We start from the raw sequence: 21,567 nt of genomic DNA, 5'->3' as shown, positions 1-21,567 counted from the left end.
CCTAATTTAGACTACCGTGTTTATAGTCACAGCACTGCCATCCCAAACAAAAGCTAAGGTATGAGTAAGTGGGCCCCTCTTCAAAATTAAGCAGGCACACACAGGCACTTATGCACAAACCTTGGCCAACTGATTAACTCTAATCACCTGATCAGAAAGAATGACAAATCAGATCTAATCAAATAACAGATAAACAAGAATCTTGTTAAGTACAAAGACAGGAGCACAGTCTTGGAATCAGTCAGACTCCAGTTCCAATCCTGGCTCTCAGAATCCTAGAGGTGTGACCTTGGGGCACGGTACCCTAATCTCTCTGGGCCTCAGTTTCTTCATCTGAGAAATGGGAGGGATTCCTGGTGGCTGCCTCTCCCCTTTGTCGCGAGGGCCAAAAGAGGTGGTGACTGCGGAGCCCTTCCACAGTGCTTACTCCATCAACAAGCTGCTGGTGTCAGGAGGACCGCGCCCCCTCCAAAGCCCCCACCCTCACCCCTCCAAGCCCAGAACGCCCGAAGCAAAACTCTGTACCAGGAAACACAAAGAAACAGCTTTAATTCTCAAAGGGCTCTCTGACTGCCGGTTCTTCATCCTCCAGTTCCTCAAATGAATGAATGAGCGTCTAGGAGTGGCTCTGCAAATAGCTGTCTCTTAAGAATCACCTCTGACGGCTAGAAGGTAACTGTCTTTCACCATCAATTAAACACCCAAAAGCACATCTAGAGCGAGGCACACACGCTCTTGCAAATTTCAGCGGAGACACCGAGTCCGGGCAGGTCCCCGATGCCCACAGGCAGACTCCATTCATTCCCCGCCCCCCACCCCGACCCCTCTCATCAAGCCCTAGCACCAGCCCCCAGCCCCCAATCCCGACCTGCCTCTCCCGCGGAGGGTCTCTCCCCGGCTCTCCGCACCCCGCGGAAACCTGTCACCCCACCGAGCAAGGGGCTGGCAAAGCGGCCCACTTCACCCTCTGTCCTCGGCACCGCGGCCCGGGGGGGTGCAGCGGTCCCCTCCGCCCCCGAGGAGGGGCCAAGTGCCGGCCGGGGCCGCCTCTCTTCCCCCACAAACCCGCCAACCCCCGTCAGGCCCCGTCGGAGATAGCGAGTAATAAGAGGGAGGGGAAAGCTCTCCGAACCCCCCTTCCCGGGGTCCCTTCCCCGGCAAGTGAGCCCCTTGCCCCAGTCCCACAGGGCTCCCCAGACTGGGGTCATGGTGCCGGGACTGCCCCGAGAAGCCCCCCGCGAAAAGGAAGAGGCGACACCCCCGTACTCACCCACCGTCTCCTCCCCCTCAGCTGTTTACCTCACAGTTCCTCCAGCCTACAGGGCGCCGCCATCTTGGACGTACAGCACCTCCCCCCCGTCGTGAAATGTCCACGGCCGCTGCAGCCTCCGCCACGAAAAAGAGTCCCCAGCCGCGCCTCGCCTCGCCCTCGAACCCGAAGACCGTTGACCGTGGCCGCCTGCCCGTTTGAAAGGAAGGGGCCGTTCTGCTCATTACTGGTGGTGCTAACCAGCCGAGAAAGAGCCAAGGAGAGTTTGTAAGGTAGGGGGTGTCGGGGGGGTGGGGAGGCGGGGACGGGCGGAAGGATTCCGAAAGGGAGCTGCTGAGAGATCTTGTGACTCCGAAGGAGGCAAAAAGAAGGGCCGGCGCGGCGGGGAGGAGCCACGAGAGAGAGCGAGGGGCGGGGAGGTGGTCACGTGACCCGGGCTGGGCGGGAGGGGCCGTGCAAGAGGCGTAAACAAGTTGGCTGGGCTGGGTGTGGTTGGGGCGCCTCCTGCATTCCCGAGGCTCGCACACCTGGGTGCTCCCCAGCCGAGGGTCTCCCTGTGCCTGACCGCAGAGCTTCCATCTTGTTTCCCAAGGAGCCAGTGGGACCCCCGTGGGCGAAGGGCTTGCGGAGAATCACACTGACTTCTGCCCCTCAGATTGCTAGCGTTTCAGACACCCGGTCACGACATCATTGGAAAACCACCCTAATCAGAGCTGGCCGCTTTCAAAGCCCAACCCCTTCATTCAATCCCTGTGCTGCCCCCTTCCTAGCTGTGTAAACCTGGACAACTTTTGAAGTCCTTTGAGCCTCAGTTTCCTCCTCTGTGAAATGGGTATAATAACACGAGTGGAGTGAGGATTCAAGGACATAAAGTATGGAGAGTGCTTAAGCACAGTGACCCACGCAGGGTAAATGCTCACAAGATGATGGTCCTCGAAGGCAGGCTATGGTGAGCGCTGTGACTGATCTAGAGCGGGGTGAGAGGCCGCAGTCTAATGGTGGTATCTGAAAGGCTTTCTGAAGGAGTGCGCATCAAGCTAGGCCTTAAAGGAAAGGTAGGTTTTATGAAACAGAAGTGGGAGAGGCAGTTGGGAAGGAAAGAACTAAAAGAAGCAAGCACCTGGAGACAACGCTGGGTGAGTTATGGAAATAACAAGCTTTCTCATGGGAACCATTTGGGTCACAAGGCAAGGCAGCATTTGGCTTAAGGGGCCTACTGTGAGAGTGGCCAGGGTTCCAGGAGGCCCTGTTAGCCTGTAGGGTTAGAGAGGCCCCAAGAGCATTAGAAAAAGGGCCTTTCCCCTGGGCCCATAGTCCGTGTGAGCAGAGCCCAGGCTGTATCTTGGCCCTTAGCCACCCACCCCCACTGCTCCTGGGGGCCCTTGAGCAGTGCACAACCTTTATCACCATCCTGGCTTATGGGGCAGGTGGGCACTGACCTGGCAATTCCACCAGCCTAACACTGCCTGGAGGCAGCTGGGGAAGCCAAAAGGTTGTTGTTCAAACAGACCAGTGTGAACACAGGTTTTTGCTATCATGCTAGTGAAATGAGCCTTAGTTTCTTTGTCTGCAACATAGGAGTTTTAATATTAATCGTGATGCCTACCAAATGGGGATTTGGGGTGGATTCAATGAGACCTTAAGATGTAACCAGCATAGAACCTATTTCAGTAAATGTTAGTTTTTTTACTTTGTCAATGCTCTCAAAACGGGCATTCAAGCACTGCCTGGAGTCAGTCCATCCAACGCTAGCTTCTGTGTAGTCACCCAGCGTACCCAGCCTGGGACCCAGAGATGGAGAGGCTGGAGGAGAAGAGGGGAGTGCCCAGGTTCCCCTAGTCCACAAACCATCTCACAGGAACAGATTCCTGCCTTAGCATTAGCACTGTGGCAAGGACTCAGGCACAGTCCGAATCCACTAGTGATCGGGAGGGATGCAGTTGGGACGGGCACGACTCCAGAGCTCCAGCCCAGGAATCCCCTTTCCCTACCCTCCTCTTCCTTGGCTCGGTGACCTCATCCTGCTGGAATGCTATCCTCCGTGGCAGGGAGCAGTGATACACTAGCCTCATCAGCTCCTGGCCCTCAAGGGGGCCATAATCGCGCTGTTACTGTTTATACAATATCTGGAAGAAGAATGGTAATAGGGTAATAGTTCTCTCAATACTGACCGCTAGGGGCTTGTGAGAAGAGGCTGGGAGGAAAGGCAGAGGCAGCCCTGCCCCTGCTCAGGGGCTGGCTCCATATTTTCTGCTTTTCTGGGATTGATTTTGTCATTGACTTGTTGTTCAGTCGCTAAGTCATGTCTGACTCTTTGCGACCCCTTGGACCGCAGCACACAAAGCTTCCCTGTCCTTCACTATCACCCGGAATTTGCTCAATCTCATGTCCATCGAGTTGGTGATGCCATCCTACCATCTCATCCTCTGTTGTCCCCTTCTCCTCCTGCCTTCAATCTTTCCCAGCATCAGGGTCTTTTCCAGTGAGTCAGTTCTTCGCCATCAGGTGGCCAAAGTATTGGAGCTTCAGCTTCAGCATCAGTTCTTCCGATGAATATTCAGGGCTGATTTCCTTTAGAAATGACTGGTTTGATCTCCGTGGTGTCCAAGGGACTCTCAAGAGTCTTCTCCAACACCACAGTTCAGAAGCATCAATTCTTCAGCGCTCAGACAGATGTTAATCAGACCACTATCTTCCACTTACCTCCCTGGAGCCTCTCCACAGCATGAGCTTCTGGCCAGGCTTTCTCTAACCATCATGTCCACACTGAGTGTGACAAGACCGAAGGGATGAGCCCTAGGAGGCAGGTGGCACTGACTTGATGTGTGTGAGGCACACCTGTGCATTTGCCTGGGCAGCATCTCCCCCACCCCCTCCTGGGACCACAGCATCAACCTCAGGCACCTGGACCGATCTGGCCAATCCAGGATCCCAAGCATCCAGCCAAAGGGATTGGCACAGTTGGACATGTGACCCAAGTTGGGCCAATCAGGGTGCTTCCTTGAGTCTTTATACATGGATGCTGAAAGAGTTGTTGTCTTTTCCTCTGGAGTCATTGAACTAGGATAAAGCTGTGGCCCTCCCCTTCTCGCTCTCCTACCTCAGGCTCCATGAACGCTGTAGCCAAAAGATGGAAAAGATACAGAGAAAGAGAGAGATGAAAAGAGAAACATTGGTTGCTATCCCCTCAATTTCCAAAGTCCCTGAGGCCAGCTTCACCCTGGGCCTCTGAGTTCCATGAAGCAAAAACTGTTTTGGCTGATGCTAGTTTCAGCTGGATTTCTGTCCTTCATGAAAGCCCTTCCAGATGCAGTAAGATTTGAAGGCCTTTGGAAGGACCCCACTAGCCAAAATTACATCCTTTTCAATGTCACGGGTTCATCCATTTGAGGGGTCCTGTTGCTTCAGCTTTCTGCATGGCAGCCCCCTGCTTTCAGGGGTTACCCATATCCTGGAGGATGGAGTCCAAGCTCCAGAGAGGAGCCCAGAGGGCCCCTCGCAGCCCTGGCCTCTCCAGTCTTGTCATTGTCCCCTTGCTGTCTAGCACTGTCAGAATGGACACATATATGTATACAAATGTATGCGTGTATTTTTAACTCATGTAAATGCATTATGTTATAGATGGCAAATCTGCTTCTTACTTTTCACCCCCCTCGGTGTTGTTTTGAAGCCCATGCACGTCGCTCTAAATAAATCCAGCCAGTAGCTTCTGTTGACAGTTATTCAACGACCTGGATGTACCCTGATCTACTCACATTTGTCCCATGGAATGGCACCCGAAGTCCACCAGAAAAAAGCCTGTGATAAACCTCAGTGTACCCGTTCCCTTGAGGCTTCTCAGGTCGAGCTAGTGGTAAAGAACCTGCCTGCCAATGCTGGAGGCCTAAGAGATATGGGTTCCATCCCTGAGTTGGGAAGATCCCCTAGAGGAGGGCATGGATCAGCCCACTGTAGTAGTCTTGTCTGGAGAATCCCATGGACAGAGGAGCCTGGGGGGCTACAGTGTACAGGGTCTGAAAGAGTCGGATATGACTGAAGCTACTTAGCACACGTGCGCGCACCTGTTTCCTTATGGGTCCAGCTGAGAACTTCTCTGGGATACGTGACTAGGAGTAAAACTGGTGAGTCACAGAGTGTGCATAGACTTACTCTCTTTTGTTGTATTTAGAGAAAAAATTAGCCTTACAGAGGTATAATGGATATACAGAAGGTTAATGTTATATCTTGATGACTTCGAACATGGCATACTCCTGTGGTGCCATCACCAGAGCCGAGGTACTAACCGTATCCGTCAGCCCCAGAAATTTTAGACTTAAGAAACACCACCCAAGTGTTGCTTAGGACAGCTGCCCAGTCTGCAGTCTCATTAGAATTCTACAGAAATGCCCACATCCCTGCCAACAGTCTTTACCTGTGAAGTTTAATAGCCCTATCATGGTGATACGTTCTCTTTTTAACTTATCTCTCTCTATTAATGAGATGGACCATTTCTTTATATTCTGGTGAGTCTTGTAGGTTTCATCCTCTACAAATGGCCAGTTCTTATCTATTTTCCCTCTAGTAGAGTTACTCTCTTTTCCTTGTTGATTTGCAGGATTGCAGCACATAGAAATGTGTCCTTCATCGACTATAGATATTTCCAGTGTCTTGCCCCATCTGTTACCTTCCTATTAACTATTACTGTATTGTACTTCATTGAAAAAGAGACGTTAATTTTGGTGTTATCAGCCCCTCCTCCTTCTCATCACCCTCTTTCTTTTTTGACTCATGATCTGGGTTTTTGAGGTTTTGTTCAAGGATGCCTTTCCAACACTTACAAAGGACAGGTGGCGTGGTGGCCACAGGTGTGCGATGCACGCAGCAGGCCACCTAGGGGGACAGCAGGGGGCGGGCAGAGCTGAGACCCTGGCTCGACAACCCAGCTGTGTGGCCTGGGCGAGTCCCCAAGCTTCCTTTTCCATATACCTAGACAATAGGGGTGCCACCAATGCCTTAAATACCCCACGCAGAGGGTTGCTAGGACTGTCCAGTGAGAGACTTGTGTAAACGCTCATCTGAGCACGTGCCAAAGCGTGGGCACCAGTGAACGTTGTTGTTACCGTTCCCTCCACTTGCACGAGCTCCGCCGTCTGCAGCTGCTGTGACAAAGTTCTGCAGACAGGCTGGCTTTAAGTAACAGAAGCGTAAGGAATTCCCTGGTGGTCCAGTGGTTAGGACGCAGTGTTCTCACTGCAGGGGCCCCGGGTTCAATCCCTGGTCAGGGAACTAAGATCCCACAAGCCATGAGGCATGGCCAAACAACAACGACAGTGTATTCTCTCTCTGTTCTGGAGGCCCGAAATCTGAAATGCAAGCGTCAGCAGGGCTGGTTTGTTCTGAAGGCTCTGATGGGGAGTGTTCCCTAGCTCTCTCCTACCCTCTGGGGGTTGCCCGCCGTGTTTGATGATGTCCTTGGCCTGGAGCTGTATCCCTTCACTCCTACCTCCATCCTCCCCTGTCCTCTCTCCCTGTGCGTTTTCACAACGTGCAGATTCGGTCACTGGGTTAAAGAGGGGGTGCGCTCCTCTGTGTATGTCCTTTCCTCTTGTTTTTTTTTTTTTCACATTTATTTATTCATGTATTTTATTTTTGGCTTCACCGGGTCCTCATTACAGGGCACGGGCTTCTCATTACAGTGGCTTCTCTTGTTGCCTGAGCTCTCAGCGTACACGCTTCAGCAGTTGTGACACGCAGGCTCAGCTGCCCTGTGGCGTGTGGGATCTTGGTTCCCTAACCAGGGATCGGACCTGTGTCGCCGGCATTGGCAGGCGGATTCTTAACCACTTGGGCCCCCAGGGACTCCCCCCTCCTCTTTTTATAAGAACGCCAGTCATTGGCTTTGGGGTCCACATTAATTCAATATGACATCATCTGAACTGAATTACATCTGTAAAGACTCCACTTCCCAATAAGGTCAGATGCTGAGTTCTGGGTGGACGTGAATTGGGGAAGGGCACTAGGCAATCCCCTACGCTTGCTTTTCAGGTGCACGGAGCCCAGCAGATGAGACGGAAGGTGGACCCCTGTGACTCAGAGTCAGGTCCACCCTGCAGAGTGGTTGCCCTCAGAGCGATGACGGCAACCTGTGGGTGGGGTTGGGCCTTGGACTTTGCTGCCAGTTTAATCAGGAATCTGATCGATGGTGTTGAGGCAGGTGGGCTTTGGAGGAGGAAGACCCAATTTTTGAGAAGCCATTGAGGTAAGACCACCTAAGGCTCGTTGGTTGATCAGCGGTCAGATTTAAGATATACATGGAATGGGAGATAAGAAAGGCAGGACATGGAGGGCCCTGAGCTTAAAACAACAACAAGAAAAGAAGCCTGAACTGTGTGTAGAGGCAAAGAGGGTCCTCTGAAGGTTTGAGAGTGGAGGAAAGGAGAGGAGAAAGTTGTCTGCTGAATATTGGAAAAGGCTCCGTCTTGGCTTTGATGCCTGCGGATGGAAATTTTGAAATCCTGGGCTCCCTCTCTCCTGGGCAGGCCACCTCCTCACCCAGATTCCCGACCACGTCTCTGATCCCCCTTGCAGTACAGTGTGGAGGACCACACTGCACAGTGTTCTCCACGTCCAGCAGGAGGTTTTTAGTCACCATGAATCCCTCCCTTTTCCCTGTCCCTCAGAGGAGAAGCATCCACAGCTCGAGGTATTATTTCAGCTGGGCCTCCCCTGAAGACTATGCCAGGACTGCTTGAAAAGTTAAATCTGGATCCCTGCTTCACACCTTACGCCAGAAAAAACTCCAAAGAGGTCAAAGCGCTTAAGTGTCAAAAGTGAAGCCGTAAAAGTGCTAGAAGAAAACAACACAGGTGAATTGTCTGTCATGGGAGGGAAAAAAGCTTTCTGAAAGTGGCTAGAAAGAAGCAAGAGAAGAAAGGGCTGATAAATCAGCCAGCCTCCAAACCAAAGCAAAAAACAAAACCAAACCCCTTTGGCAGGGCAGAAAAGGAAACAAGCAAACAGAAGACAAGCTGAGAGAAACTGTTTGCAACTTATTTCACAAACAAGCCTCCTGGTACAGAGGTACCTCTTTAAAATCTTTTTCTAACTCACTTATTTCATGGAAAAAGAGGGCAGGGCAAAAGACATGAAAAGAAAGAAAGCTCAAAAAGAACTGCAATTGATTGCAGATTTCTGGCCTCCAAAACAGGGAGAATATGGTTTTGCTGTTTAAGCCACCCAGTTGTGGTCATTTGCTAAAGCAGCACTCAGAAACTAACACATTGACCATAAAAAGGAATTTCTGGAACGTAGTGTAAAACGTTTAAAAAATACAAACCCATGAGTTCATAGTGATACTCAAGTTTAAGGAGAAAAAGAAGATTTAAAAGATCCAGTTATGCCAACACCTTACTATGGTTCAGTTCAGTCCAGTTCAGTCACTCAGTCGTGTCCGACTCTTTGCGACCCCATGGACCGCAGCACGCCAGGCCTCCCTGTCCATCTCCAACTCCCAGAGTTTACTCAAACTCATGTCCATCGAGTCGGTGATGCCATCTTGCCATCTCATCCTCTGTCGTCCCCTTCTCCTCCTGCCCTCAACCTTTCCCAGCATCAGGGTCTTTTCAAATGAGTCAGCTCTTCACATGAGGTGGCCAAAATATTGGAGTTTCAACTTCAACATCAGTCCTTCCAATGAACACTCAGGACTGATTTCCTTTAGGATGGACTGGTTGTAGCTCCTTGCAGTCCAAGGGACTCTCAAGACTCTTCTCCAACACCACAGTTCAAAAGCATCAATTCTTTGGCGCTCAGCTTTCTCATGGTCCAATCCTCACATCCATACATGACTACTGGAAAAACCATAGCTTTGACTAGACAGACCTTTGTTGGCAAAGTAATATCTCTACTTTTTAATATGCTATCTAGGTTGGTCATAACTTTCCTTCCAAGGAATTAGCGTCTTTTAATTTCATGGCTGCAGTCACCATCTGTGGTGATTTTGGAGTCCCCCAAAATAAAGTCAGCCACTGTTTCCACTATTTCCCCATCTATTTGCCATAAAGTGATGGGACTGGTCTTAGTTTTCTGAAAGTTGAGCTTTAAGCCAACTTTTTCACTCTCCTCTTTCACTTTCATCAAGAGGCTCTTTAGTTCTTCACTTTCTGCCGTAAGGGTGGTGTCATCTGCATGTGTGAGGTTATCGATATTTCTCCCGGCAATCTTGATTCCAGCTTGTGCTTCATCCAGCCCAGTGTTGCTCATGATGTACTCTGCCTATAAGTTAAATAAGCAGGGTGACAATATACAGCCTTGATGTACTCTGCATGTAAGTTAAATAAGCAGGGTGACAATATACAGCCTTGATGTACTCCTTTTCCTATTTGGAACCAGTCTGTTGTTCCATGTCCAGTTCTGTTGCTTCCTGACCTGCATACAGGTTTCTCAAGAGGCAAGTCAGGTGGTCTGATATTCCCATCTCGTGAAGAATTTTCCACAGTTTATTGTGATCCACACAAAGGCTTTGGCATAGTCAGTAAAGCAGAAATAGACGTTTTTCTGGAAATTTGTTGCTTTTTTGATGATCCAGCGGATGTTGGCAATTTGATACTCTGGGTCCTCTGCCTTTTCTAAAACCAGCTTGAACATCTGGAAGTTCACGGTTCATGTATTGCTGAAGCCTGGCTTGGAGAATTTTGAGCATTACTTTACTAGCGTGTGAGATGAATGCAATTGTGCGGTAGTTTGAGCATTCTTTGGCATTACCATTACTATGGTAATCAGCAATTGAAAAGACATCATTTACACTCTTATATTTGGAAGAACTCTGGCTCATCCATAGTTAATGAGGGAAAGCTCGTCTTTACAGGGAAAAAAAAGCCAGATAATAAATGCAGAAGGAATGCTACAAGGATCACTATTTCCAACCAACAATGAAACTGTTGATTCAAGCAAGAACCATCAACGGAGACCGAACCCATTGGGAGAAGGCTGTGGGGAACAGGATTTTTGCATGATGAGAAAGTATTACTCTTTTGATCCCTGGGTCAGGAAGACCCCCTGGAGGAGGGCACAGCAACCCACTCCAGTGTTCTTGCCTAGAGAATCCCATGGATGGAGGAGCCTGGTGGGCTACAGCCCACAGGGCCACAAAGAACTGGACACAACTAAGCGACTTAGCCCACGTGCACAGATTGCTTCTCAACTCATCTTCATGATGAAGTCAGCTGGCTGTCACCTCTTTAACCCAGTGACCAAACAGCATCATGAAAGTGGGACAGTCTGACATTAGGCACCTCCAGTGCCATGGAGCCCACAGCATTGCCTGAGAAGTATCCTTGCCTAAAACGTCTCACCTGAGTTAAATCAAATCTTGGCCCTAACTTCCAGTAAACACGGGAGTGAGGAGCAGGTTACACAGCACCTCTAGGACACAGATGAATCTAGAAAGCAGGCCCTTCTACCAAACTGGCTTGAGCTCTTTCAGGGGGAAAAAAATCAATGTGAAAAGAAAGGGATGAGGGCACTGTTCTATTAATATCATAAAGGAGACTAATGTGTGTGCGCGTGCATGCTAAGTCATGTCTGACTCTTTGTGACCCCATGGACTGTAGCCTGCCAGGCTCCTCTGTCCATGGGGATCTCCAGGCAAGAATACTGGAGTGGTTGCCATTTCCTCATCCAGAGGGTCTTCATGACGCCTGGAGGAAAGACTCAGGGATCGGTCCTGAGTCGTCTTCATCAGCAGGTGGACTCTTTACCACTGAGCCTCCAGGGAAAGGAGACTTTTAAAAGGAGACTAAAGAAGCAGGCAAATGCAGTGCTTGAAACGGATTCTAAAAGAGCCACTATAGAAGAAAATAGTGGTAAATTGGGGAAAAAGTGAGTATGAACTGAATATTCAGTGATGCTAGGAAATTATTGACAGTTTTCTTAGGTGTGATCATCACAGTTATGTGATGATGTAAGAATACCTGTTTTTAGGAGATATGCGCTCAAGTATTAATGGGCAAAGTGTCCTCTTGTCTGCAATATAACTTATAAATGTTTTATCAAAACAAAACACATTTATATACACTTACAAATGCATATAGAAAGATAAAGCACAGTTTGCAAATGATAATTATTGTTGAATAGCAGAGGGGGGTATATAGGTGTTCATTAGATATGTTTCATTCACTTTCCTGTTGGAAATGTTTCATAATTAACCTTGCAAAAATATTGGAAGATCGAAACATAATTGGACTTTGTGGCAAAGGGAAATCAGAGATCCTCATCATGAGATGGTGGGATTCTCTGGCCCTTACCCTCACTCTCTGTGTCTGGGAAAAATAAAGGTTTGGGCAGGATGGTTTGAACTGTGTTGCTGGAGAAAACTCGTGAGAGTCCCTTGGACAGCAGGGAGTTCAAACCAGTCCATCCTAAAGGAAATCGACCCTGACTAGTCATTGGAAGGACTGATGCTGAAGCTCCAATACTTTGACCACCTAATGCAAAGAGCCAACTCATTGGAAAAGACCCTGATGCTAGGAAGAATTGAAGGCAGGAAGAGAAGGGGACGACAGAGAGTGAGATGGCTGGATGGCATCACCAATTCAATGGACATGAGTTTGAGCAAACTCAGAGAGATGGTGAAGGACAAGGAATCCTGGTGTGCTGCAGTCCATAGGGTAGCAAAGAGTCAGACACGACCAAGTGACTGAACAACAACAACAAAAACTACACATAACGTAAAATTTACATTTTAACCATTTTCAAGTGTAAACAGTTCAATGGCGTTAAGCACTTTCACATTGTTCTGCAACCAAGCATCACCATCCATCTTCAAGACTTTCTCCTCTTGTAAAATAGAGAGTCTGTACCTACTTAATAGCTCACCTCCCCACCCCAGCGCCTAGCAGTCAGTATTCTGCTTTCTGTCTCTGTGATTTTGACTTCTTCAAATGCCTTGTGTAAGTGGAATAAAGTGTTCGTCCTGTGATTGGCTTATTAAGCTTAACAGGGTGTCTTCAAAGTTCATACGTGTTGTGTTATGGCACGTGTCAGAATTCTCTTCCTTTATTTATTTGTTGTGGCATGCAGGATCTTTCGATGCGGTGCATGGATTCTGGTTGTGAAGCGTGGGCTCCAGAGTGCACCGGCTTCAGTAGTTGTGGGTTGAGGGCTTAGTTGCTCTGCAGTATGTGGAATCTTAATCCCCTGAGCAGGGATCAAACCCGTGTCCCCTGAATTACAAGGTGGATTCTTTACCACTTGGAACCAGCAGGGAAGTCCCCAGAATTCTCTTCCCTTTTAAGGCTAAATAATATTCCATTGTACAGATATACTGTATTTTGTTTACTTATTCATTTGTTGATAGGCACTGGGCAGCCTCCTCCGCTTGGCTGTTATGAATACGACTGCTGGAAAGATGGGCTTACAGGTGTCTCTTTGAGTCCCTGCCTTGATGCTTCAGGTACATATCCGGGAGTGAAATGGCTGGATCTGGGCGGGGTGGTTTATAAAGGATTCTTTCCTACTTTCCAAATGAGCTTACCATACGTGTCCTTTTAAACTGCAAACCGGTCATCTTGCAGAAATGTGTACACAGACCACCTTTCAAGGATGTACTAACTGTAGTCAAAAGACCACTGGGTCCTCGCTCTCTTCCCCGCCTCTGCATCCTTTTCTTCAGAGGAGGAGACCTCCCTACATGCTCTTGGGATGACACGAAGTATCAGGAATGAAAAAATGCTCACCCTTCAGGGGACAGTGATACAACGGTAATTTGAAAACCTCTGAAGGTACATGCAAAATGGATGTAAATTGAGTGCAAATCCTGGCGGCTGGAAGACAGCGCCCCCTGCAGGACACTACTGGTGCCAATCAGCATCGAGATAGAATGCTCTTGCCCAGATGGGTTTGCATGTCCAGTTCTCTGCAGAGATGTGTGCATCTTCCTGAATGTCTATCCTTGGCTCTCACTTCTTTGTGGGTTCCTCTGAGGCTTTGTTTCCTTGGTCTGGAGGCTGAAGCTATGCCCAGGCCTAGAGACCACTGGCCCACATAGGATGTGGGAAAGACAGAGTCTCTCCCCTCTCAGTAGCCACAGAAAACTCCTGTTTGCCGATCCGGGCTCCAAGGCCACTGCCTGCTGGGGCTGCTACCGAGTAGGGGGCGCTTGACTGGGGAGGTGAGGATCCGTGGGGCGATTTTCACCCTCCTCAGGCTGGCTAATGGTCCCACACACAAATTCACACACACACACGTATTGGGCTACATACACGCTGCTTGTTGGGAATAATACAAACTCGCGTCAAATAATACACACAAGCTTACTGATGCTGTCGTATGTTTGTCGTGGAGCTGGACTGAGGAATAGGAGGTGGGGTTCTTGCCCTGTTGGCATCTGGCAGGTGCCCCCCCACACACACACATCACCATGTGGACTTGACTGTGGTGCCAGCTGCCCCTGGGGTTGGTTCTTCCCATCATTGGGTCAGTAGTTCCTAGGAACCAACTGCTCCCCGAGACTGAAAGACACAAGGCTTGCGAAGGCCCTGCAGCCTCTCTGGCCTGGGAAAACATCCACGGGACTTGTATTCCTTCCTCCACACCCACAGCCTCCTGTGCGTGTCCAGAGAATACAAACGCGGAAGTCACTGAGGGTTCACAGCGCAGTAACCAGATGTCATGAGTCTCATTAATCATCAACCTACCGTGTAAATGAGCACAACCACCTGCTAGGAATCAAGCCGACACGCCTTGTTTGCTCGTTTGCCCCCAGCAGCTCAGGCTTCCAGACTGTCTGATGAGAGGGAGAAAGGGCAGAGTTCTAGAGGCCGCAGTTGAGGATTTCTGCTGAGATGTGCTACCTCACCCATTTAAAGCATTGGAACCTGTGTAAAGCGTTTTGTGTGTATTATTTTCATTTGCTACCTGCAGCTCCAAGGGAAGCTTTACCTTAGCTCCATTTTAGAGATGGCAAACCTGAGGCTCAGGGATGCCAGTGCCCACCTGTCGTCTGCAGCTGGTGAGTGTCAAGGCCGGGTGCAGCCCAGGTCTGAGGACCACAACGGCGCACTCATTGCACTCAAGTGGCTGGAGAATCAGACGTTATCCGCTCTATTAGTTGCCACTGGGGTCTCACGCTTTATAAAAACCTATACAAGGTACTGGGGACTTCCCTGGCAGTCCAGTGGCCAAGTCTGAGCTCCCAATGCGGGGGCCCCAGGCCCAATCCCTGGCGGGGGAACTAGATCCCACATGTTGCAACTAAGAGTTGGCATGCGGCAGTGGAGATTTTCACAAGCCATGACCAGAAAGATCCTGCATGCTGCAACTAAGACCTAGCACAGCCAAATAAATAAAACATTAAAAATAATAAACATATATGAGTTTTCTAGGTGGGAGGCAATCAAACAAGGGTCTCCATTAGGAGGAAGGGCTGTGGAAAAGAGTTACGAGTCCTGCCTCTGCTTCTTGGGAACTGTGTGATCTTGGCAAGTCTCTCTCCAGGCCTCGGTTCCCCCTCCTGAAACCTCAGGTGGTTGAATTGGGGATGTGCAGCCACTCTCCCTCTCCAGTCCTCCCCAGCCTCCTGCCAGAGGGCTTCATGAAGTCACTGTGGGGGAGAAGGAGCCGAGAAGGATCAAGAAGCTGCTTGATCATCTGGTTATTTCCTAAACCTAGAAACGGGGTCCCCTGTTTCACGCCCCTGCCGGTGATGCTGGGAGGCGTCAGGCTGAAGCGCTGGCCCTTGCAGGTTCTTCCTTTGTAGCCTCAGCTTCCCCACCTGAGTCTCAACACCCTTCTTTCTTATCATGGGCCTCTAGGCAAACCAGCTGTCTTGTGGCATGAAGACACCCCTTCATGCCTCACCTGGTGGTCCTCCTCCAGGATGCCGCCCATTCCCATCAAGAGGGTCGTGGAGGCAGGAGGATGGGAGGGTTAAGCTCACGGACTGAGGGAGAGACTCCTGTGCAGTGCCCAAGAGCAAAGGGCCAATAGAGACTTGATTGAATTGAGAAACATTATATGCACGTATGTTTTTAATGGGCTTCCCAGGTGGCGCTGGTGGTAAAGAAAAAGTGAAAGTCGCTCAGTCGTGTCCAACCCTTTGCGACCCCATGAACTGTAGCCCGCCAGGCTCCTCTGTCCATGTAATTCTCCAGGCCAGAATACTGGAGTGGGTAGCCTTTCCCTTTTCCAGGGGATCTTCCCATCCCAGGGATCAAACCCAGGTCTCCCGCATTGCAGGTGGATTCTTTACCGTCTGAGCCACCAGGGAAGCCCCTACCTGCATTCCAGTGCAGGAGATGTAAGAGACATGGGTTCGATCCCTGGGTTGGGAAGATCCCCTGGAGGAGGGCACAGCAACCCACTCCAGTATTCTTGCCTGGAGAAGCCCCATGGACAGAGGAGCCTGGTGGGCTACAGTCCCTAGGGTTGTGAGAAGTCGGACACGACTGAAGCAACTTAGGACGCAGGCACACCTGTATTTAATAGATATGAGGCGAGGGAGACTGGAGGAGGGAAGAAGAAGCAGGGAGAAAGGGAAGGAGGGAAGGGGGGGAGGGAAATTGAGCGCACATTACGATGGAGGTGCATGTTTTATTCTTTCTACTCTGATCATATTTTGCTTTGTGATTTCACCTCTAATTAGGTAGATGGATAGATAAGTAGGTAGATAGGTAAATAGATAGTGGTGGTTTAGTCAATAAGCCGTGTCCGACTCTTGGGACCCCATGGACTGTAGCCCACCAGGCTCCTCTGTCCGTGGGATTTCCCAGGCAAGAATCCTGGAGTGGGTTGCCATTTCCTTCTCCAGGGGACCTTCCCAATCCAGGGATTGAACCCGCGTCTCCTGCATCGCATGCGAATTCCTTACCAATTTAGCCACCAGTCAAGCCCAGGTCAGTTCAGCTCAGTCGCTCAGTTGTGTCTGACTCTTTGCGACCCCATGGACCGAAGCACACCAGGCCTCCCAGTCCATCACCAGCTCCCGGAGTTTACTCAGACTCATGTCCATCGAGTCGGTGATGCCATCCAGCCATCTCATCCTCTGTCGTCCCCTTCTCCTCCCGCCTTCAATCTTTCCCAGCATCAGGGTCCTTTCCAACGAGTCAGCTCTTCACATCAGGTGGCCAAAGTATTGGAGTTTCAGCTTCAGCATCAGTCCTTCCAGTGAATATTCAGGACTGATTTCCTTTAGGATGGACTGGTTGGATCTCCTTGCAGTCCAGGTAGATAAATAAATATTAATAAATAGCCAGTTTTCAAGCGGATTTGTTAGAGGAAAGGGGGCAGGAGCGCCACCGTGTGGTGGCTCTGTGCATTGCTGCCTCCCGTGGTGCTTAGTTGGTGCGATTGGCACCACTGCTGTGCCCGAGTGGCAGGCAGTGTGGGGCTCCCTCCACCCCAGCTGCCTGCAGCTCCTGTGCTTGGACAGAGCCCCTCAGTCTCCCTGAATGACTGAGTTGCCACAGGACTGCGATGGGTGCTTTTCCGGCACCAGGAGGCAAGTCGAGGAGAATGGGGGTGGGGAGACAGCCTCTGGGCACCCCCATACCCACCCCCATGGCTAAGACCACCTAGTCCATCCTCAGGCTGCAGGAGCAGGTGGGCTCAGCTCCTGTTTGCTGCATTCTGTGGCCATCGTAACTCGAGGCCATAAAGGTACCATAAAGGTACCCAAGGTCACACAGCTAATGCCAGCTGGTGCCAGGACCAGAGCCTGAACCCTGCTGCCCCCGGAGCAGAGCCCAGGTGAGCCTTGCCAAGGTCAGTGTGTGCCTGTTGTCTGCTGAGACAAGAGTCCACAGGGTCCCTACCCTCAGATTGCTGCTGGTCTCATTAAGAAGCAGCTGAGGGGCTTCCCTGGTGGTCAGGGGTAAAGAATCTGCCTGCCAGTACAGGAGACATGAGTTTGATCCCTGATCCGGAAAGATCCCACGTGTCCCGGAGCAACTAAGCCCATGCGCGACCACTACTGAGCCTGCGCTCTAGAGCCCAGGAGCCGCAGCTGTTGAAGCCCACCCGCCCTAGAGCCCGAGCTCCTCAACAAGAGAAGCCCCCACAGCAAGAACCCTGTGCACCCCAACTACAGAACAGCCCCCCTCTCAAGGCAACTCGGGAAAAGCCCGTGAAGCAACGAAGACTCAGCACAACCAAAAATAAGAATCTGCTGAGTGCCCAGGACGATGGACAGAGACAAGAATCCAAGGGTTGTCATGGCTGGGCCAAATGCTTTATACCACAGGTGACCCCAGAGATTGTGGGGAGTCCGGAAGGCTTCCTGACGGAACAGACTGAAGAGAAAGGACATTCCAGACGGGGAACAGGAAGGGCAAAGGCAGGAATTGGCATCTGGTCCGTTGGACACAGAATGCCGCCTCCCATATCAGTAAACAGAGCACGCTGTGGCCACCACGCCAGCTACCACTGCAGCCGTCACCCAAGGGTGCCCCCTAGGAGATTCAGAGTGGAGAAAACCAGGACACTGGCCCTAGAGTTAGGATGTGTAGCAAAGGAGTAATTTCATTAAACCCAGACTCTTGCTTCTTCCCACACGTAGAAAAGCACTAAATTCATTAACTTGAGATGTCTGGACTTCCTTTAATCAGCAATCTTTTGATGTTCAACTGCCTGTGTGTTTTTTGTTTGTTTTTGCAAAAACTCCTATGTATCCTGGCTCCTCTTTGAAACAATCCCTCAGAGCTGAGAGGCTGTCTCCCAGGCTTGCGTCTTCCAAATAAAACATAATTCTCAACTTTTAGATTGTGCTTTTTTTTTTTTCACTCAACAATCTCCAGCAGAAAAGGATACAACATAGTCAGGTGACAAGGATGGTTAGAAAGTGAAGGCTTCCCCAAACACCTTGCTGGCCTGATTCTGTTGTGGTTGTTCAGTCACTAAGTCATTTGTGACTCTTTGGGATCCCATGGACTGCAGCATGCCAGGCTTCCCTGTCCTCCACTATCTCCTGGAGTTTGCTCAAATTCATGTTCTTTGAGTTGGTGATGTTATCTAGCCATCTCATCCTCTGCCACCCCCTTCTCCTTTTGCCTTCAGTCTCTGTGTCCTTATTCAATCTACATGGTCTTCCTCTGTATCCTTCCCCAAACCCTTTTCCCCACTCTCGAGTGGTTTTAGCAGAAAGTTGGCCAGCCCTGGCCGGTGAGAGGACCATATCCCTCCTTTGCCACAGTGAATGGTGCAGAGATGGGCCAATTAGAGTCAGGCCCTGGCCTCTTACTGAAACTATTGAGAAAGCATCTATCTTTCCACTGGAGTTTCTGAACTTACAGACTACAACTAGTAATGTTGGGGATTTCAGCCCCAGGATAGAGCAAAGCTGAGAGATGGTAAGTGAGGTATTCATGCCTGGACTGATCCATCCATTCATTCTGTAAATACGCCATCAGTGTCTACCATACACTGGTCTAAGCACTGGAGACGCAGCTGTGAGCCAGGCAAATGCAACCCCTGCTCGTGTAGTGCTCACATGCCTTGCGGGCAGTCAGGCCCCAAAATCAATAGAAAGGAAAGAAATCCGCAAGGTATTTTCAGAAAATTATGGATGTCAAGAAGAGCAAGGCTGATGAAGCAGAAAGTGCCTGGGATGGGAAGGTCCTGCTTTAGTTGGTGTCCAAGGAGATCTGGCAACAGAGGTGACATTTCAGCCACGACCTGGATGACAAGGAGTCAGCCATGGGAAGAGCTGGGGTTAGGCCATCCAGCAGAGCGGACAACAAATGCAAATGTCCTGAGGCTGAATCCAGACGGTATCATTTGAGCATCTGGATCCAACCGTACCTGAAGTAGACACTTTTCAGTGACATGAAATTGTTTTGTGGTTGTTCTTAAACCAGTTTAAATCAGTTTCTGCAACTTGCATCTGAAAAAGTGCTGTCCTTTGAGAGAGTTCTGACGCTGTGAATATGCTGAATGCTAACTTCTAAAGCTGAGATTTTTTTGTCCTGTTAGGTAAAGGAAAATCATTGAAGGTTTTTAAACTGGACAGGAATCTTCCTCATCTTGCTGCTACTTATTCTCTAGGCTCATCTCTCTCTCTTTTTTGGATTTTGGCTGCGCTGGGTCTTTGTTGCAGTGTTCAGGCTTTCTCTAGTTGTGGGTGCAAGGGCTTAGTTGCCCCACAGCATGAGGAATCTGGGATCTTAGTTCAATGACCAAGGACTGAACACACATTTCCTGTATTGGGGGAGCTTCCGGCTAGCTCAAACGGTAAAGAATCTGCCGGAAATGTGGGGGACCTGGGTTCGATCCCTGGGTCGGGAAGATCCCCTTGGAGACCGGCATGGCACCCCACTCCAGTATTCTTGCCTGGAGAATCCCATGGACAGAGGAGTCTGGGCTACAGTCCATGGGGTCGCAGAGTTGGACGTGACTGAGCGATTAACACTTTCACTTTCATTTTGTCTCTCCTGTATTGGAAGGCAGATGCTTTTATTTTTTCAATACTTACTTAGGAAAGCAATGCAAACCTAGACAGCATATTAAAAAGCAAAGATACCACTTTGCTGGCAAAGGTCTGTATAGTCAAAGCTATGTTTTTTCCAGTAGTTATGAATGGATGTGAGAGTTGGACCATAAAGAAGGCTAAGTGCTGAAGAATCGATGCTTTTGAATTGTGTTGGAGAAGACTCTTGAGAGTCCCTTGGACTACAAGGAGATCAAACCAGTCAATCCTAGAGGAAATCAGTCCTGAATATTTATTGGAAGGGTTGGTGCTGAAGCTGAAGCGCCAATGCTTTGGCCACCTGATATGAAGAGTCGACTCATTGGAAAAGACTTTGATGCAGGGAAAGATTGAAGGCGAGAGGAGAAGAGGACAACAGAGGATGAGATGGTTGGATAATATCACCGTGTCCATGATTCAGTGGACATGAGTTTGAGCAAACTGTGAGATAGTGAAGGACGGTGAAGTCTGGCGTGCTGCCGTCCTCGGGGTTGCAAAGAGTTGGACACAACTGAGCGACTGAATGACAACAACTTTTGTATTTATTTGGCTTCAAGGGGTCTTCGTTGCAGCACGTGAGAGCTTCAGTCTTGGTTGCGGCAGGTGGGATCTTTAGTTGCACCGTGTGGGATTTAGTTCCCTGACCAGGGATTGAACCCGGCTCCCCTGCATTGAGAGCTCAGAGTCTTAGCCACTGGACCACCAGGGAAGTCCCTCTAGGCTCATCTCTCAGATGTCCTGTCCTTCCTTCCCCTTCCTTCAGTCGCCTCCTCCACTCATGCTGGACTTGGCCGCTGTCATTTGTCTGAAGGTCCTTCCCCAGCCAACTAACTCAGTCTGGTGTCAAGTTTAGATGTCACTTCTTTCATTAACTCTCCAGGTCTGGGTCCATTTCCCCACGCCCCAGGCTCCTTGCTTACATGCAAACCATGTTTATATCACAGCACGTATTACCCCAAATTGTAAATTTCAGTGTATTCTGTCCCACCTGCTAGACAAAGGAGAAGCTCACTGGGGCTCCTGTCTTGTTCTTGTTTGAAACCCTAGCATCTGGTACCTAATATGTACTCAGTAAACACGTATTAACTAAAGGATGTAATGGACTGAGTGTCTGCGTCTCCCCCAATCCCTGTGTCAATGAATGAAGGTGATGGTGTTTGGATGTGGGGACTTTGGAAGGTAAATGGGTTTATAAGTAAGGTAAATGAGGTCATGAGGTTGGAACCCCCAGGATGGGATTAGTGTCCTCAAAAGAAGAGGAAGAGGGGCCAGAGCTCGCCCTCTCTCTGCCACGTGAGGACCCAGTGAGAAGGTCTACAAGCCAGGAAGCCTGTCCTCTGCAGACTGGATCTGCTGGCACTTTGACCTTGAACTCCCCAGCCTCTGTGAGAAATAAATGGTATTTAAGTCACCCAGTCTGTGGGCTTTTATTCTGGAAGCTTTAGCTGGCGGGAGGGGAGAGGAGAAGGAGGCACCTGCTACATGAAAGGTACCAATACAACTGGAATGAATGAATGAGTGGGTACAAGGATGCTGGTGTGACCTAGCCCTTGGGAGAGGCTCCGTGAAGGCGTTTCATCTCCAGGGCTGCCTACTGAAGGAGTGGTGTTGGCTCTGCAGGCAGTCCCGGACGAGATCCAGAGCCCGGGGCCTCAGCTGCAGGAGCTTGTGTGAGGAGGCTGCCGGGAGTCTCCCAGCTTCCACTGATGTGCCCAGTCTCTGGGGTCCTGAACCCTTGCTCTCCCATAGAGGGGGCTGCAGGCGGCCCTGGGCTTCCCAGGTGGCGCAGTGCTAAAGATTCTGCCTGTAAGTATCCTCTTAAACCTAGTGACCAAATTTTGGCTGAAGAGAAACATAAGGA

General features: G+C 49.9%; 1 protein-coding gene and 1 non-coding gene across 37 annotated transcripts in view; one reads left to right on the top strand and one right to left on the bottom strand.

Annotated features, from left to right (window-relative positions):
* TSC1 (TSC complex subunit 1) overlaps positions 1-1,361 on the bottom strand; it is a 52,969-nt gene extending 51,608 nt beyond the window's left edge. For 26 of the 36 annotated variants that reach the window (XR_014082207.1, XR_014082204.1, XR_014082203.1 and 23 more), the window contains exon 1: positions 1,300-1,361. The gene's annotated coding sequence lies outside the window, so the exon portion shown is untranslated. Of the gene's footprint in view, positions 1-1,270 lie in introns of all 36 variants that reach the window. The other 10 variants (XR_014082208.1, XR_014082213.1, XR_014082215.1 and 7 more) reach the window with 1 other exon arrangement.
* A 5,101-nt stretch (positions 1,362-6,462) lies between these two features.
* TRNAE-CUC (transfer RNA glutamic acid (anticodon CUC)) lies at positions 6,463-6,535 on the top strand. The gene has a single exon. It is a non-coding gene; the product is annotated as a tRNA-Glu (tRNA).
* Positions 6,536-21,567: the final 15,032 nt, after the last annotated feature.

Source organism: Giraffa tippelskirchi, chromosome 4 (assembly GCF_054371585.1).
Source record: "Giraffa tippelskirchi isolate mGirTip1 chromosome 4, T2T-mGirTip1v1.2.pri, whole genome shotgun sequence".
Taxonomy (NCBI): domain Eukaryota; kingdom Metazoa; phylum Chordata; class Mammalia; order Artiodactyla; family Giraffidae; genus Giraffa; species Giraffa tippelskirchi.
The sequence above is the reverse complement of the archived record's forward strand: the minus strand, read 5'-3'. Positions and strand labels throughout refer to the sequence as shown.